At 45.0% G+C, this 18,699-nt stretch overlaps 2 non-coding genes across 2 annotated transcripts; one reads left to right on the top strand and one right to left on the bottom strand.

The window, feature by feature from the left end:
- The first annotated feature begins 2,117 nt into the window (after positions 1 to 2,117).
- trnal-aag (transfer RNA leucine (anticodon AAG)) lies at positions 2,118 to 2,200 on the top strand. Its single transcript has one exon. It is a non-coding gene; the product is annotated as a tRNA-Leu (tRNA).
- Positions 2,201 to 18,054: 15,854 nt separating this feature from the next.
- LOC147270395 (U1 spliceosomal RNA) lies at positions 18,055 to 18,218 on the bottom strand. The gene has a single exon (XR_015116883.1). It is a non-coding gene; the product is annotated as a U1 spliceosomal RNA (small nuclear RNA).
- Positions 18,219 to 18,699: the final 481 nt, after the last annotated feature.

Here is an 18,699-nt window from a genome sequence, read left to right as displayed (position 1 = left end):
GTGTGTGTTTGAATCCCACTTCTGACAAAGGACATTTTCTCCACATTCCTATGCATCCACAATGGTACATTCCAAACCCAGTTGAAGCTGCTCTCCACTGATGGGAGTGAGTGGTTGAACTGGCAGCAGAGGAGGCAAAGGAGCTTCCCTGTGACGGTCCAACATCGCCTGGTTTCCTCCAACATGGAGCAGCCACCAAAATCTAACTTCAATGTTGGATCAAAGTCTGCTGAAGAAATGTGTTTTCTCTCAAGTCACATTTTGTCCATTAACTTCATCATCAGAGTCTCCATCTCATCACATGACTAAAGTCTGGGTTCTGTATTGGTGGTAAAATATCCTTCCATGCCCCTCACTAGTTTGCACACAGAAAAGCATATTTTACTGGTTTCAGATCTCTTAGCTTGTTCTCTCTCTTAAAGCAGCTGAGGCAGCTTTCATTGTGTGATTCATTTTAAAATATAAATATGGAACAGAACCATTGGAATCAGATGTCAGGACATTTGAAGGAATGTCAATCTCCTGTTGAAATGTTGCAGTGTGCAGCTGAGGCTCTCTGGCAGTGGCACCAGGAGCCACAATGGCAGAACCTGGACCCTCCTGGAGGAGAACCACAGGTGAGGGCCTTCTTGGCTCCAGATTGATGGAAATCAAGTGTCTGAGGCTGTTAGCAGCCATGAAGTTGATCTGGTTGGCACTGGTATTTGTTCTTGCTGCAGCTCAGGAGTGATTCAGGAGAAGAGTTTCAGAACAGCCCAGGTTGGGGACTGGAATTTTAGAATTTCCCCTGGAACCAAACAACCTTGGAGGGTAAAAGCTCCAATCCTAGCCACTCAGATGCAGCAGCAGAAGAAGCTGTCATCCACCCTGACAGTCAGAGCATCAAGTCAAGAAAACATCACCATCTTGTAGTTCCAAACCTCCACCTGTCAGATTCAGCTACTTCTTATTGTGGGACTTTAAATTTGAACACAATGGAATTTGGACAAGGAGTTTTCCTTCCAGTCCAAACATCATCGTCCAGCCTCCAACCAGAGGTCCATCAGTTATCATGGAGCCACAGGTGGAGTCTGGATTCTTTTCTAGAATGAGACGGCAATGACAGTCCTGCCAAATGACATCACTGACATGAATGGATGACTTCAGTCACGTGACTGGATGACTTCAGTCACGTGACTGGATGACTTCAGTCATGTGACTGGATGACTTCAGTCACGTGACTGGATGACTTCAGTCACGTGACTAGATGACAGTGTAGATGCCAATGTAGAGGTTGGGGAAATCGTCTCTGAGAATCCAGCTTGAACCCACAGCCTCCTTGTTTTCCAAAAACCCAAACAGCGACCATCAGTCTCCCTCCAATCCTGTTCTTGGGTAAACAACAAAAACAGAGTAAAAGTCTCTGGCAACATATTTGTTTCCTGTAGGGTTTCTTCATGTATGTGTGGTGTACCTGCTTTCCAAGAGGACTGCCATCTTTGTTCTGTGGGCTGACATGTTTTAGTGTCAGCACAGGTCATAGCGCTGAGACTGAACTCTCATTCTCCTCCAAGTATTATTTCCACCTCACACTCCTGCATACATTCAAGTGAACAGGGAACACAAATTTATGCTCAACTTCTCCTGTGTATTCATCCACAGTCACTAAACAACAACCAAACCAAACAAAAGGGGTTTGCTAGCATGGCGATCAGCTGTAGTTCACCATCTTATCCAGGTCACATGACTCAGGAGTAGCGTGGCCGTCTGGCAACCAAAGGGTGGCTGGTTTGATCCTCACTTTCTCCAGTGACCATGTCAAAGTGTCCTTGAGTGAGATACTGAACCCCTAAATACTTCTGATGAGTAGGTTGGCTCCTTGCATGGCAGCCTTCAGCATCAGTGTGTGAGTGTGTGTGAATGAGAGGACATTGTTCAGCTCCTTGAGTGCTGCTGAGGTAGAAAGGCTCTGTACAAACTGAGTCCTTTTACCATTTCTTTCCTGCTTCTAGCAGCGCTGTTGTCACTTCCTGTGACCGTGGAGGAAAGGGGTCCCCCTTCAGAATAAGTTTGATATCATGATGTTACTTCCTCTTCAACATGCCTTTAGCAGACCAACTCAGAGAGCAGCACAGTGAGGTAGTGTGGCCGAGCGGTCTAAGGTGCTGGATTAAGGCTCCAGTCCTCTGAGGAGGCGTGGGTTCAAATCCCACCACTGCCATCATGTCCCAGGTCACTGGAGAGGTGTGGCAGGTCTCTCACAGCCTCTCCTCTCTCTTCCACTGATATCTTCAAACCTGTGACCAAAAGAAGAACCCTCCTCTGAGTCCACAGACCTGAGCATCGCTCCTCTGACTACCAGGTTACCTCCTGGTTATCAGGGTGAAGTCATGGGGAGGTAGTCAGTTGTTCCTTTGTTTTATGACAGAGGCCTCATTGTGAATTAAATAATTTTAATTCTTTACTTGAAGTTTCATGCTGTTTCGATTGAAAAAGGCCAGTTCCTGGAGAAGATCTTCTAGGGGTCCAGGTTAAAGCGGTGCCCCAGCTGGCACCAGGTGCTGACCCAGGTCCTGCATGGGAGATACTGTCAGTTCTGTTCTGCCCTGCTCACAACCACAGGCTGGTGTTGAGGCCTGCAGCAACCAGGGCCCCAGTCACCAAGAGTATAAAGGCTGGTCATTGTGGCAGTGGGAGGAGTCAAAATGAAGACAGACCAATGTGAGCAGGACGTTCCTGGAGAAGTCAGAAGAACTTGACCATGTTTCCTACAGTACCCAGGAGGCCTGGTAGTTGTTGGGAAGGAAGCTCCAAAAGCAAAGAGCAGACAGCAGGACATCAAAAGAAAAGATCCAGACACTAAAACTACAAGTAGAAACAAGAAGAAATACTAAAAGCTTTGGAAAGATACTACAAGGTTGGATATACATGATTATATACACTACTATTCTGACTGACTCCTGAAGAGGGACAGGAAACATTAGAATGTGGATCAGATCAGCTGATTTCAGTGCTGAGTCCATCCCTCCATCCACTTTCTGTTCTTATCCTTTAAGGGTCATGGGGGGGGGGCGATCCCAGGTGACATTGGGCAAGAGGCAGGGTTCACCCTGGACAGGTCACCAGTCCATCAGGAGAAATGAGGTGGTCGGTATCATGCAACCTAAACTAAAACATTAGTCAGAGCAAATTCAGGTTAAAGCAAGAGTCTCCAGATCAAAGTCAGAGTTCCTGATGATGTCATCAGGGCTTTGACAGTAACTAGAATTCTGTCTTTGATCTCAGGAGGACATGAAAGAAACTAAATTGAGGAAAGTAGAGGAGAACATTCAGCTTCATTAGAAACACTTGAACTGTTGAACAGTAGAATTTGTTTGAAACAGTTTACAACACTGAGTGACAGGATTGAAGAGGGAAGAGTTTTGTATTTTCAGTTTAATTCTAACTTTAAACTGTGGATGAACATTTTTAGTCGTTCATATTCTAACATACAGAGGAAGTCATGTCATTCCCTTTTTTAAAAAAGAAAAACATGTGAAGCTCCTCCCCCCAGCTCCAGATGGACAGACAGACATGAGAGAGGCCTGGAAGCAAAGAAGTGTTGTGCTCCTCTCCAGTGCTCTGGTGTTGTTGTGTTCTTCTCAGCTCCATCATGAAGACCTGCTGGCACTGGGCGCTGGTGGAAGTTTGCAGCTCTCACTGGAACGTCCTGAGGCTCCTCCCACTCTGAAGCAGGCAGTTGCTCCAGCCCACACTTTCACTCTCTGGTGTAGGAGTGAAGAACAAAATCAGAATCAAGAACCATCACTCTTTCATTGGGGCTCCTTTCTCCTTGTTCTGATCCAGAAACTCAACAGCTTCTATCATTGATTGACAGGAAATGTTGATGACACACTGGGATTTTTGTTCTCCTGCTGTCACTGTCAAGTGCAGCTTAACATGAGAGGTAGCAGGATCATTCATGTGTTCATGTTTCCAGCAGACAAGGAGGGAACCTGGGAGGACTTCAGTGACTCTGATCAGTGGTTCTCACTTCATCTTCTCAGTATAAAGTTCAAAGCGAGCCGGCCAGGAGTTGAACCTAGAATCTTCTGATCCGTAGTCAGACTCGTTATCCATTGCGCCACCAGCCCTGTGAAGAAGCTGCTGTGTTCATGTGTGCTTGCTTTTACAGAAAATCCCAACAAGGTGGTGGCATTTTCAGGGGACACAATGGTGCAGTGGTCAGCACTGTGGCCTCCCAGCAAGAAGGTTCAGCTCTCCTCCTATTTGGTTGCTAGGAACCTGAATCAGGCCTCAGTGGAGCGGTGCTGCTGAGGCTGAGTGAGGCTGAGTGAGGGACTGAGCAGGAGCCAGCAGGTCCAAGCAGGTTCAGGCAAACTCCCCTCAGTCCACCAACATCAAAGCAGAGGAACTGAGTTCATCTAACAAAATGATTCATATCATCTCCTCTTGGAATGTTCTGGAACTACAAGTACACTTAAAATGGCTGACTTATGACAACAGAAGGAACTTTGAAGTAGATTTGATTTATTTAAGTCAGTGACAGTCATTTTTTCAAGAATTTAGTAACTTGATTGTTTTACTAAGATGAGCTTTAATGTTATACCATTGAAAAAAGACCTTCATGTATTTATGATGACATCACCAATAGGAGCCTTCCCAGTCTTTCAGGGGGTAGAGTTCAGTCACCACCAATGACATCAGAGTCAGAGTTAGAGATCAAAGACAGACATTAAAGTCTCACATTAAAGTCTCTTATTAAAAAAATTAAAGTGTTATATCTTTGAAAATATACTGCAATACATGAAATATTATATTTACATGAATGGTAACCTCGTTCTTATATTCTTTAATATACTGCAATAGTAATGGACCCTCTATGACACTGCAGTGATGAATCTATCAAGGAGTAAAAATGATTATAATCAGAGAATTTTGAAGTCAAGTTTGAGATCAGTTTGATCCTCTCTCTCCCTGTCTCCCCCCCTCTCTCCCTCTGTCTCCCCCCTCTCTCCCCCTCTCTCTCCCTCTGTCTCCCCCCTCTCTCCCCCTCTCTCTGTCTACCCCCCCCTCTCTCTCTCTCTCCCTCTCTCTCTCTCCCTCCCTCTCTCTCTCTCTCTCTCTCAGGAGCTTTTAAATGAATATTTTAATAAAACAGAACAGGAGACTGAAGAGTGATCACTCAAACCCACAGGCTGAATGGGACATCTCTTAAAAACATTGAACCACTGAGTAAAACCATAGAAGCGCTCCTGTCTAGTCGGTGCTAACAAGTTAGCTGTTGAGTGAGTCCAGCTGTGCTGTCCAGGAATCCTGGTCAAAAGCCTCCACTCATCAAACAGCTGGTGTGTTGGTGGATCTGTGGATCCTGCTGGAAGAAGCAGGATGGAGCTCTGAATGGTTCCTGTCTCAAAGAGCTTCTCTGTGCAGCTCCCATCAGCTCCTAAAAACAGGAAACCAGCAGATTCACTGTTGAACGGTGGCATTAAAATGTTTCCAAAGCTGTCCTGTCCACCATTTGTTGGTGCAAAGACATTTAAAAACACCAGTTGAACATTTTCCAAAGTTGCTCTCACTTTCTTTCAAACACCTGGAATGATTTCCTTCCAAACCAAAAGAAACTGGTGAAAAAAACAACAACAAAAACTCCTGGAGAATCAAACTCCAGCCTCTGCTCCAACTGGACTTGGGACTTCAAATGACCCCCATTAAAAGCCTGCCTGCATCCCCATTCACTGACTGTTGTGTTGTGGGTCTCCTGGATAAACATGGCAGGATCCTCTTGATCTCCAGGAGTTTAAAAGAGCAGCTCTTTTAAAATGGGTTCTGGCTCCGTTCAGGTTTAGAGAGCTGAGACTAAAATCACACATGAATGAAAGAGGGAACCCAAGAAAACAAGTCAGCGTGAAAGAAGAGGAGCAGATTTTAAAACTTATCATTTCCACCTCCAGGAGTGAAGCCTCCCAGGACCCAAGAGGCTCCAGCTGGCAGAGCTCTCACTGGTTTCTCCCCCACCTCGCTAACCTGAGCTGGAGCATCTGAGAACCAAACACTGACCCCCTTCACTCCAGAGCCGACTCCACGAACTCTGAGCCCCCACTTTACCCACAGCCAGCAGGCCTCCTCCACATTCAGATCATTAACACAGCGACTCCTAAGCACCAGTAGAGCCTGTTCATCGTCCCTGGGTGGGCTCGAACCATCAGCCTCTCGGTTAACAGCCGAGCGCGCTGACCGATTGCGCCACAGAGACTCTGAGTCACCTGCTTTTCATGAAGAGTTTTCAGGCTAAATTCAGTGTGTGAGGTCCACACTGCACATTTGAGGGACCATGAAGGACAGAGGAGAGTCTGACTGTCATGGTGAAAGCCTTCAGCACTAGAACTGAAACAGCCCCACCATCTGAACCCCCCCAGACCAAACAGGCTTCATCAGAAACAGACCCCTCTCCTAGAACATCCAGAGATCATCAGTCTGATTAATAGAACATGGCAAACAAACAAGAACATGTTATTGTTTGATCAGAAGCTGAAACAATGTTTCTATGTTTGTCTGTTCTGGTCTGAATGAAAGAGGAGGTTTTCTTGGTCATGTGACGTGGATGAGAGTTCAACTAGAACTTCCTGATTCAACAGGATTTGAGTTTGTTGGGATTTTGTCAAAGCCACCAACCAAACCTCTGAGTGGTGCAGATGTCTGCTGCCTCCTCAGAGCAGACTGGAGCTCAGCCTCACTCACCTGTGGGAGCCCCAGCAGAGCCACCGTGTGATGGAGTTTCAGTTTAGGATCCAAGGTCCTGGATTGAATTGGTGTTTGTGTGTTTTTAGGCCTCCTGGCACCATCAATGGTAGAGCAGAGTGGCGCAGAGGAAGCGTGCTGGGCCCAGAACCCAGAGGTCGATGGATCAAAACCATCCTCTGCTGAAAGAAGAAAAATAAAATGAACCAGTGTCTTTAGAAATGTGTGTCTGTTAAAAAGAGGTTCATAAGGATTTTGTCTTCCTCCAGAATCACCAACCATTGTGAGAGTTAACAACAGTCCACTTTCTGACTGAAGCAAAAGTAGACTTCAAAAGGTTTTTCTGATTCAACATAGCAGCTAAATTTCCATTTCCATTTCCTGAACAGGACAGGTTAAAAAAAGGGAATGTCATGACTTCCTCTGTATGTTAGAATATGAACGACTAAAAATGTTCATGCCCAGTTTAAAGTTAGAATTAAACTGAAAACACAAAACTCTTCCCTCTTCAATCCTGTCACTCAGTGTTGTAAACTGTTTCAAACAAATTTTACTGTTCAACAGTTCAAGTGTTTCTAATGAAGCTGAATGTTCTCCTCTGCTTTCCTCAATTGTGTTTCTTTCATGTCCTCCTGAGATCAAAGACAGAATTCTAGGTACAAATAAAGACACCATCAAAGCCTCCTGATGACATCATCAATTCTGTCTTTGATCTGTGTCTGTCCAGCCGGTCCTGAGTGGATCCAACAGTTTCCCATGGGTGACTCTGTCATGGTCTCTCTCCTGCTGTCTCCAACTCTCAGAGCGCTACTACTGGTTTCTCCCCATCGTCCCTGTTGCTAGGCAGAGCACTGGTGAGGACTGAGGCCAGTGATGTCATCACCTCCAGCTGAGACCTGCCAGGTGATCCTGCTTCATTCAACTCTGCTGCCTCTGCCACTGCCCTGACTGGTGAGGCTGACAGCAGGTTCTCTCTAAACTCTCTGTTTACAATGGAGGCTGAAATCCTTGTGATTGGTGGTTCAATCATCAGGTCTGTTGAACTCCCAGGTGCCATCACCTGCTGTCTTCTTGGTGCCAAAGTTGTGGACATTATTGAACGTCTCCAGGACTCATCGACCTCCACCCCTCCTGCAGGTTCTCCCTGTCTCTGTGGTGGTTCTCTCTGGTACTCCAGCTTCCTCCCACGGTCCAGACATCAAGAGGGTAGTGGTTACCTGGACACTCTAAATGACTGTGAGTGTGAATGGTTGTCTGTCTGTGTGTGTGTGTTGGTCCTGGGATGGACTGGTGACCCATCAAGGGTGAACCCAGGGCTGGACTGGCCACCTGGCCGATGCACATCTTTGGGCCGGCCCATAACTGTCATAATTTTTTTTTCAAAAGTGTATAGATTTTAATCGAACGTAACGGTATCGGAGACGCGAAACGCGGCCCATTGGTTGATTTTCTTGAAGGACATTGGGCTCGTCCAATGAAATCTCTCAGCTCTCTCTCTTTCTCTTAGTCAAGCCATGCTGTTGCAATGGAAGTGGAGGAGTCAGATCAGACAGTTGGAGACTATTTTAGTCGCCCTTCTTCCACACAGAGGACTGATTTTTTAAAGTTTCATCCTCAACAAGATTCCATAAACCCTGTCGTCCAGAGGCTCTTCGTTAGAACGGACGGCACGACGTGGAAATGGCTGACTTATTGTGGTCAACGTCATGCTTTGTTTTGTTTTGTTTGCCCTGCTTTTAGCAAGCCCAGTGATCCAAGTGTCTTCATTAGAGGCCTGACAGACTGGAGGCATGTGCACCAAAGAGTAGAGGAGCATGAGAGAGGCATGGCACAGAGGCAGTGTGCTGAGGCCTATTTTTGAAACTGCTCCAGAGCAAGACTGGCCACCTCCTTGAGGGAAGACAGCTGACAGGACACCGTGAGCAGGTTAAGAAGCAGGGCTGGACTGGGACCAAAAAATGGCCCTGGCATTTTTCATCCCTGGCAGCCCTCCATGGATATTTACACGATATGTGTAAGCACACGCCATACCAGAGGATGTATGCGCACATTTTGAAGTTTCAAAAATTAAAATAAAGTGCAGTATTCTACATGGAAGACAGTAACCATGTTAAAAGAATGATACTCTTTCACTACTCACAGAGACCTTCTTCTTCCACTACACGTTCCAACACCTGACATCTCTTCTTCCCAGTCCAGCCCTGGAAGAACGCGTCGAGTTTTGGAAATTCGTCTGCTTTTCTTCTCGTGAGTGTCTCTTTTTCGGCTCCTCCTTTCTCCTTCCTCTTACTGGGCAACATTCTTCATGGCTTCTGACTGCAAGGCGGCCGCTGAGTGGTGGCACTACAACTGGATGGGTCTGTTTCTCATCTTAACACAAAAACACCGCTGTTTCTGCGTTTTTACCAGAAATATATATTTTGAAATGCCTGCTCACACCGGCCCATCCGGCTACATCCACCAAACTTTACACACATAATATAATATAATAATATAATATAATAACCCTAAACACAAGCCCCAAAGCAGTAGTTGTTTTGTTTTTCTTCATAAAGGAGGTGCACTGTCATGACTACGATATCTCTGGCAACAAACATGGAAGGGGCTTTGGGGTCTTGTGTTTCAGCTCTGTAACTTCTGGATGGCTGAAAATGTCAGAATCAGTCCTCTCACTGACATCAACCATTGGTGTGACTTTTGGTGGCTTCAGCTCAAATGAAACCAGGGAAGAGGGGCCAGACTTTGAGCAGCCCCTTAGGGTTAGTGGATGCCCCGGGACTGTGCTTGGGCCCCTTAGCACCTAGATGGCTGAAATTCCCAGCACATGCTACTCTGGGGCATCACACTATGTGTGTAAAGTTTGGTGGATGTAGCCCAAGTAGAAACACCAGAACCCAGATTTGATCCTCAATTCAGCTCCAAAAGGCTCTCGGAGTGCAGCAGTCCCAGACCCTGATTTTGCCCAGTTTCACAAGGGGATAGTTTTTTCTCTTTGAACCGAGGAAGTTGAAATTTGAGTGTGTTGTTCTGTTCTTGAAGGATCGCATCTGTGCTGGTTTGACCCCCCTAAGTCCTTTCTGCTGTCCATAAAGGGTGTGGCAAAGTCCAGTAAAGTCTTTAACTTAAGCATCATAACTGGTCAAAGTTGCTCCAAATGAGATGAGCTTTCTGGGAGGAGCTCACACCTCTGCCAGAAACCAATATTTAAAACTTTGAAGCCCCACCTCCTTCCTGAAGCTACTTCCTGTTTGGGAGGGGGTTCTAGAATTATTCCACCAGATTAGGATTTCATAAAGTTTCAGGTCTGTATCCACTGGAGAGGCCAATGAGAGCAAAAGAGCAACAGGGTCAAAGGTCAACAGGCCTCGTGTCTCAGCCAGGCCTCAAAGGGTTAAGTGAGCCTTTTGGAGCTCCTTTGAAAAAAGGCCTGACACCAATCTTGTTCAGGACCAACATGAAGAAGGATCTTTGGAACATTTTCACATCTTTAAGACGGCCTTGACTCCTTTTTATAGCAGGAGTCACTGAACAGCACAAAGCTGCTATTGCAGCCATCAGGCCTCATTTCTGATCAATTATTATTGTTGAAACAAAGCTGAATATCAATTATTGATTTTTATTGTCATCATTTTGAACACCTGATGAGAGAAACACAATAAAAACATTTGAAAAGGAAGGATCAGAGTGTTGTTGTACTGCAATACTACAGTACAGCATCAGAGACACTCAGTTATTGATTGCCTGAATGATTGATTTCCCCAGAAGAGGAACAGCTTTGTTGGAGCAGTAAAAATACACACATCATAACAACAAAGTTACATTGGAAAAGAAACTACATGACATTACCAGCACAACATCTGAAGAACAGTTAGGATCAATTTAACTGGCCAGATAGTTAGGATTTCTTTAATGATATCCTTGATGAACCCAGACATCAGAGTGGTTTGTTCCCCTCAATCATAAATCTGTAAATATAGCGTGAAGTGATGGAACTAAAAGGCCACCTCTGAGTGCAGGAGTGAGCCTCTGTGACGGATGTGACGTCAGCAGACCGCCATTAGTTTGAGTCATTGTTTATATTCTTAATGCTGATTGGTCGATCTATAATGGTGACAAATGGACTTCGTAGGTAGAATAAACATCCAGAAATTAAATGAATTTGTAGATTGTCTTATTAATCAAAAGATGAAGTATTAAAAATATTTGTTTTTTTTCCTCGGAGTGAGCGACAACTACCGGATTTTCTCACAGAAGAACGGGGGGCGACTTCCACGGAAGCAGATGTTTGTAATTCCTGGGGCACTAAAATCCATTTCATATTATTCTTTCTTGAACAGCGAATATTATGGAAATAAAATTTATATTTCTCGCCAGAAATGTCCTTAAAATGCTTTTTAAAAATCAAACCTATCTTGAAATGACACTCGTCCGTAATGGCTTCCTTAGCAACCAACATAGCAACAGTAGAAATGTGACACTGTAACGACTCTCTTCCGAGAGGTGAAAGATTCACCGTAATAACGAACAAACCAAAGATTAAACACAAGAACTGAGCAAAGATTATGAAAACAAAATGCATATTTCTCTCTAGAAATGTCATCAGAATGCTTTATTAAATCAAAACTATCTTGGAAGAAGGCACTTTCCTCCGAAAATGACAGGAGCGGCGGCCATGTTTTTGTTTTGAGAGGCCCGCATGAAAGAGTCACATGAGGGAAGGGGGTATGGGGTCATGGGGGGGGGGGGGGGGGGCGATCCCAGGTGACATTGTTCAAGAGGCAGGGTTCACCCTGGACAGGTCACCAGTCCATCAGGAGAAATGAGGTGGTCGGTATCATGCAACCTAAACTAAAACATTAGTCAGGTCAAATTCAGATTAAAGCAAGAGTCTCCAGATCAAAGTCAGAATTCCTGATGATGTCATCAGGGCTTTGACAATAGCTAGAATTCTGTCTTTGATCTCAGGAGGACATGAAAGAAACACAACTGAGGAAAGTAGAAGAGAGCATGGCAGCATGATGGTGCAGTGGTGAGCACTGTGGCCTCACAGCAAGAAGGTTCTGGTTTGAGTCCAGGCTCGGGTGGGGAATCTTTCTGTGTAGAGCCTGTATGTTCTCCCCATGAATGCGTGGGTTCTCTCTGGTACTCCAGCTCCTTCCCACTGTCCAAAGACATGTAATTGGGGACGAGGCTGATTGGACACTCTAAATTGACCGTAGGTATGAATGTGAGTGTGAATGGTTGTTCGTCTCTGTATGCTGACCCTGTGATGGACTGGTGACCTGTCCAGGGTGAACCCCGCCTCTGGCCTGTAGATGCTGGGATAGGCTCCAGCCCCCCCCTCGACCATCAGTGTAGGTCTTTTGTTAATTGCATGCCACATGAAATTATTGTTGGTCAGTTTTCTAGCGACTGTCTCACAGTGGCAAGACAAGAACACTTCTACTTTTAATGTTGACAGTTTGTTCAACACTGAACTTCATCCAGTACCATGTTGTCAAACACTGGAACCTCCACAGCACCTGAACAGGGACTTGAACCCTGGACCCTCAGATTAAAAGTCTGATGCTCTACCCTCTGAGCTCCTCAGGCTCTTTCTACAGCATTGAGACAGGAACAGAAACACCTGTGAAGGTCAAACTGATGCTTTCTTGACTTGTTCAGTCCTCCATGTTGAAGTCCACCATGCTTTTGATTGGCTCTGATTCTCTGTGGCAAAATCCAACAAAAGGCTCCAAAAATGTCCTGAATGTCACAAGAATGCACAGGACAAGATGTTAGTTGCCTTCATGTCTGCAGTTCCTCCACTGGAAAGTAAAGTCAATGCTGCTCCTCTGCTGAAACCTGGGATCGGACCAGGGACCTTTAGATCTTCAGTCTAAGGCTCTCCCAACTGAGCTGGTTCAGTTCTGAGTGAGGGCCCTGCTTCTCTCATTTATAATCTCTTCCACTCTCACTGGACCTTAGAGAGGATTGGAGCTTCTGAAGTCCTGACACATTGAACAGTTCTCCAGGACCATTTTTGATGGATGTCTGAATCACACCAGCCTTTTTTGTTTGTCTTCTTGCACCACCGTGCCGCCCCTACTAGTCGTCTACATATCAGTGTTCTCAGTATTGCACGAACATTCACATCAGTATTGTGCTAATATTTTATTTCCTGGCTCTTCAATCCTCCTATTATGAAGTTGATTGCTTCAGCGACCAGGAGATGTTATCATTGGCAGCTAGTTTACTATTATTGCTGCTGCTGTTGTTGGTTGTGTGTCTGTCTTCCATCCCCCTGTCCCTCTGTCTTTCTCTCTGCTTGTCTTTCACCCTCATCTTGTTCCCATCTTTTTGTCATTCTCTCCCTCCTTTCTCTCTGTCTTTTGTCTTTCCTTCTCTATATTTGTCTTCTGCTGTCTGTCCTGTCCTGCTCTCTTTCAACAACCAACCAGTCAAAGCAGACGTCCGGTTAAAAAAATATGATAAAAGAACTCTTGGTTTGATTTGGCTTGAGGCATGAAGAAGATAGGATTGTTTTCCTTTCATTTTAGAAGCTTTTCCAGATTCATGAAAAGATCATCAATCAGTGCAGTATTTCAGACAGACTTCTGGTCCGTGAGGATGAGGAATCCAGCACAGATCCACAGAACTCCAACTGCCATCTTTGATGGTTCCTTTACAGTCTGTAGGGTGGAGAGATCCTCCTGAGTCTGGCTTGGAATGTTTGTCTGTGGATGTGTTGGCCCTGTGATGGACTGGTGACCTGTCCAGGGTGAACACGGCCTGTCGCCCAAAAGCTGCTGGGATAGGCTCCACCCCCTCATGACCCTGAACAGGATAAGCAGAAGACAATGGACAGAAGTCCTGACACATTGAACAGTTCTCCAGGACCATCTTTGATGAAGGTCTGGATCACACCAGCCTTTTTTGTTTGTCTTCTTCCAGTGTCCTCAACATTGTGTGAGCCAATAATTCCACATCTGTACCAGACACACCTCTGGTTGGTGGGTTGATGGATCTTTCTGTTCTAACAGTGTCTTTTATCTTGCTTTTATCTTTTCTATCTTTTCTTTGTATCTGCATTCTGTGGTGCACGGTGGCTCTGGAAGAGCGCTCTAACTATTGTCACTGTACCCCCCCCCCCCTACAACGAAAATAAAAGATTCTGATTCCGATTCTGACACACACACACACACACACACACACGTGTATCAACATGATGTTCCGAATGTTTCACTGTCTGTGGTTGTCCAGCTCTCCTTGTCTCTTCACTGTCATTGTCAGAACTCTGAGCAGTCTTCCTCTCCAGGTGATGTCTCTGAGTGATGATGATTGCTGTCTGTTCAACCAGCTTCATTTGTTGATATCTGAGAAGGACTGAAGACAGCAAAGTGTGCTGATTGGCCAACAACCCCTCACAGGTCAAAGGTCACTGCTCTGAGGCGGACCAGTTTACTGTAACAGTGGTGGCACCATCCACTGCTGGCGCTCTCTTCAGTGCTTCTTGTTTCTGCCCTTTGTGTGTGAGCTCCTAGAGCAGCTGGTCCGCCCCCCCCCTTTTCTTTTCTATTCCTCTAATTTATTTTTTGATTTTCTATTTTTGTAATTCATCATCGATCTCGGCTCACGGTCGCTACACTCTTGACCTCCTGTGAGCCTTGAAGAGAGAGAAGCCACCTTTGTGTTGGAGAAGAGCAGCTTAGTCCAGGCAGCCAGCAGCCTGAGACCAGAGGGTAGCCAATCAACGCGCTTCCCTTCTTCATCGAGCGAATCTCAGCGGGAGCCACGGTCGACGAGGTGGAGGCTTTGGAGGCCGTCCTCCCACCAGTTCGTTGGAGAGGTGTCGTACATCGATGGGAGAATCCAGCTGAGAACGTAAGCCGGTTACGTTGGTTTTCACCGATTCAGGCCTGGACTCCTGTCTCGCTGCCAAACTCCGCCTGACTCCGTAGAGCTGGTCAGCCTCCACTCAGTCCTCTTCATTTGGTTGGAGGTCACCATCGTTCATCCTACACACCTTTCCACCTGCCTCTTAGCCGTCTACTTGAAGCTCAGATAAATCCAGGCTAATTCATACCTGCTACTCAATATGGGCCTTAATTACTCTGCTGGAATTGTCACTCTGTCTTAAGTGTTTTCTTAATTGTATTAAATCCTCTTTAATTTCCAAGAAGTCTTCCAACTCATTCATTCATGCAAGCCACTGATCCACAAGACCTCATTGATGAGCTTCAACCTGAGACTGATTGTTTCTCATTGGACGAGACACCCATTCAATGAGACTCATTGTCAGTCCATTGAAATCTACTGGTGTTCCTGGTGAGTTGATTTAACAACATGAGCTGACAGAATCTACGTTCAGGTAGGAACCACCACATCCAGGGGTCTGGACCTTTGAGCAGGCAGAGCCATCAAAGTAGCAGACTAAGCTAGCAGACATTAGCATTGAGAAGAAACTGATACCTGAGCCTACTTTTGGGTCTGGTCAAGTGATGACACAATAATATGACATCATTGTCAGACTGACGCCTGCTCAACACTGACCAAACGCCGCCCTATTGCATTGTGGGAAATTTCTGCTTGGCTCGCGTCCATCAAAACACACAAAGAAATTTCTCCAGAATCAGGATTGACAGTGGATACAATTGATTCCACACTGGTTTCAAGTGCAGGTGTGGAATTTCAGACACAGTCTGTGTTTGTGTTGTTCATTCAGTGATTTTTCTTACAATTCCCAATCAAAGCCCCACATTGCTAATGAACTCAAATTGATGCTAACAGTAATGTAGTGATAGTTGCTAATAAACTAAGTGATGCTGACAGACATGTGGTTAGAGTTTCGATTAACCTCAAAGTGATGCTGACAGTAATGTAGTAAGAGTTGCTTCGAACCTCAAAGTAATGGGACAGTGATTTCAGAAGAATTGCTAATGATCTCAAAATGATGCGACAGTGATGTCGTAAGAATTGCTAATAAACTCAAAACGATGCAAACAGTAATGTAGTGATAGTTGCTCATAAACTCAGTGATGCTTACAGTCATGTAGTAAGAGTTGCTAAAAACCACAAAATAATGCGACTGTCATGTCGGAAGAATTGCTCATGATCTCAAAATGATGCGACGGTAATCTAGTAAGAGCTGCTAATAAATTCAAAATGATGCTAACAGTAATGTAGTGAAAGTTTCGAATAACCTCAAAGTAATGCTGACAGTCATGTGGTAAGAGTTTCGAGTAACCTAAAAATGATAAGGACAGTAATGTATTAAGAGTTGCTAATAACCTCAAAATAATGCGACAGTGATTTCAGAAGAATTTCTAATGAACTCAAAATGATGCTAACAGTAACGTAGTGATAGTTGCTAATGAACTCAGTGATACTTACAATAATGTAGGAAGAGTTTCAAACTCCCTCAAAATGATGCTGACAGTCATGTAGTAAGAGTTGCTACTAAACTCAAAATAATGCGACAGTGATGTCGGAAGAGTTGCTAATGAACTCAAAATGATGCTACAGTGATGAAGTAAGAGATGCTAAAAAACTAAAAATGATGCTGACGGTAATGTAGGAAGAGTTGAAACTAACGTTAAAATGATGCTACACTGTTGTCATAAGAATTGCTAATAAACTCAAAATGATGCTAACAGTAATGTAGTAAGTGTTTCGAACTACCTCAAAGTGATGCTGACAATAATGTAGTAAGAGTTGCTACGAACCTCAAAATAATGCGACAGTGATGTTGGAAGAATTGCTAATGGTCTCAAAATGATGCGACAGTGATGTAGCAAGAATTGCTAATGAACTCAAAATGATGCTAACTGTAATGGAATGAAAGTTTCGAATGGCCTCAAAGTGATGCTGACAGTCATATAGTAAGAGTTGCTACAAAACTCAAAATAATGCGACAGCGATGTCGGAAGAATTGCTAATAAACTCAAAATGATGCTGACGGAAATCTAGTAAGAGCTGCTAATGATCTCAAAATGATGCTACAGTGATGTTGTAAGAATTGCTAATGATATCAAAATGATGTGACGGTCATGTAGTGAGAATTGCTAATGAACTCAAAATAATGCCAACAGTAATGTAGCGATAGTTGCTAATAAACTCAGTGATGCTTACAGTAATGTCGTAAGTGTTTCGAACTACCTCAAAGTGATGCTGACAGTCATGTAGTAAGAGTTGCTACGAACCTCAAAATAATGCGACAGTGATGTCGGAAGAACTGCTAAGGAACTCAAAATGATGCTAACTGTAATGTAGTGAAAGTTTCGAATAACCTCAAAGTGATGCTGACAGTCATGCAGTAAGAGTTGCTACGAACCTCAAAATAATGCGACAGTGATGTCAGAAGAATTGCTAATGATCTCAAAATGATGCGACAGTGATGTAGTGAAAGTTTCGAATAACCTCAAAGTGATGCTGACAGTCACCTGGTTAGAGTTGCGAGTAACCTAAAAATGATGCTGAGAGTAATGTAGTAAGAGTTGCTAATAACCTCAAAATAATGCTACAGTGATGTCGGAAGAATTGTTAATGAACTCAAAGTGATGCTGACAGTCATGTAGTGATAGTTGCTAATAAACTCAGTTATGCTTACAGTAACGTAGTAAGTGTTTTGAACAACCTCAAAGTGAAGCTGACAGTCATGTAGTAAGAGTTGCTACTAACCTCAAAATAATACTACGGTGATGTCGTAAGAATTGCTAATGATATCAACATGATGTGACAGTGATGTAGTAAGAATTGCTAATGATCTCAAAAAGATGCTACAGTGATGCCGGAAGAATTGCTAATGAATTCAAGAATGATGCTGACAGTAATGTAGTGATAGTTGCTAATAAACTCAAAGTGATGCTGACAGTAATTTATGAAGAGTTGCTAAAAAACTTAAAATAATGACACAGTAATGTAGTAAGAGTTGCTATGAAACTAAAAATAATGCGACAGTGATGTAACAAGAATTGCTAATGATCTCAAAATGATGCGACAGTGATGTCGTCAGAATTGAGAGTCGGGGTTTTCCAAGTTGATCTCCTCCCACGCATGAATTCTCTGGTATCATTCCACTTACTGCGAAGACGAGCCGTGGATGTATTGTCCTGAGCCCAGGGCTTGTCAGATACCATGACCCTCAACTAAATGTGGCAGAAACCCTGCCCTCTTCATTTAGGGCTGGAAGGTGTGAGAGATACTGGGAGCTCATCGAGGCTACGTCCTCCGCGGTCTGCTCAGGCTGGCCAGCACAAGAGGAGACCGCCAACTGGCCGGGACAGGCGGTCACCGTTGTTGTTGTTGCCGCCGTGGTCGGCCTTTCTTTCTTTCTTTCCTTTTTTCACACGATCACAGGGGAGAGCGCGGACGCAGTCCCCCACTGTCAGAAATTATGCGGTTGAGATTCCCACATTTGGGGAATTCACCAGGGTCAGCACAGCCCCAGTGCAATGGCTGAGCCTCACCCGGGGAGAACCACCTTGCTGATCATGGTATCTCCCCTGCCAGGTAAGTATGACTCGCTGAGCTTAGGAACAGACATGAGCTCCAGGGACACAGCCTTCTGACTGACAGGCAGGGAGGCCGACACAGCGCCTGATCTTTCCTACCTTGTGCCAATCTGCCGCGTGCGCAGCCCCCTTTGTTTCTCACAACGATGCCGGATGTCGGATATCCCAAGCCCGGGAAGCTCAGGCACATTGAAGGTTCAGGTCTTTCAGAGTGCATTCCAAAGCCTTTTGGGAAAGGCTCCGAGAGCAGTGCCGTCAGCGGACCTCCATCCTTATCTGGAGTGCAAACGGAGCCACAACTTGACGCCCAGCGGCAGCGCGGGCGGAAATCCAGCCCCGGCCTCATGTGCAGCACTGGAGAGTTGGCCTGAAGAGCACGGGATTTGCTCCTGACAAAAGGGGAGGGGCCCGCACTGTTCCTGGAAGGCCATTGCGGCCGCAGGCTGAGGAAAAGCTGCAGTGCAGGAGGAGAACCCTGGTCCGGCTT

Source organism: Aulostomus chinensis, chromosome 1 (genome assembly GCF_037954235.1).
Source record: "Aulostomus chinensis isolate RoL2024-O1b breed Wild chromosome 1, RoL_Achi_v1.0, whole genome shotgun sequence".
Classification (NCBI taxonomy): domain Eukaryota; kingdom Metazoa; phylum Chordata; class Actinopteri; order Syngnathiformes; family Aulostomidae; genus Aulostomus; species Aulostomus chinensis.
This window is presented reverse-complemented; position numbering and strand designations above follow the sequence as displayed.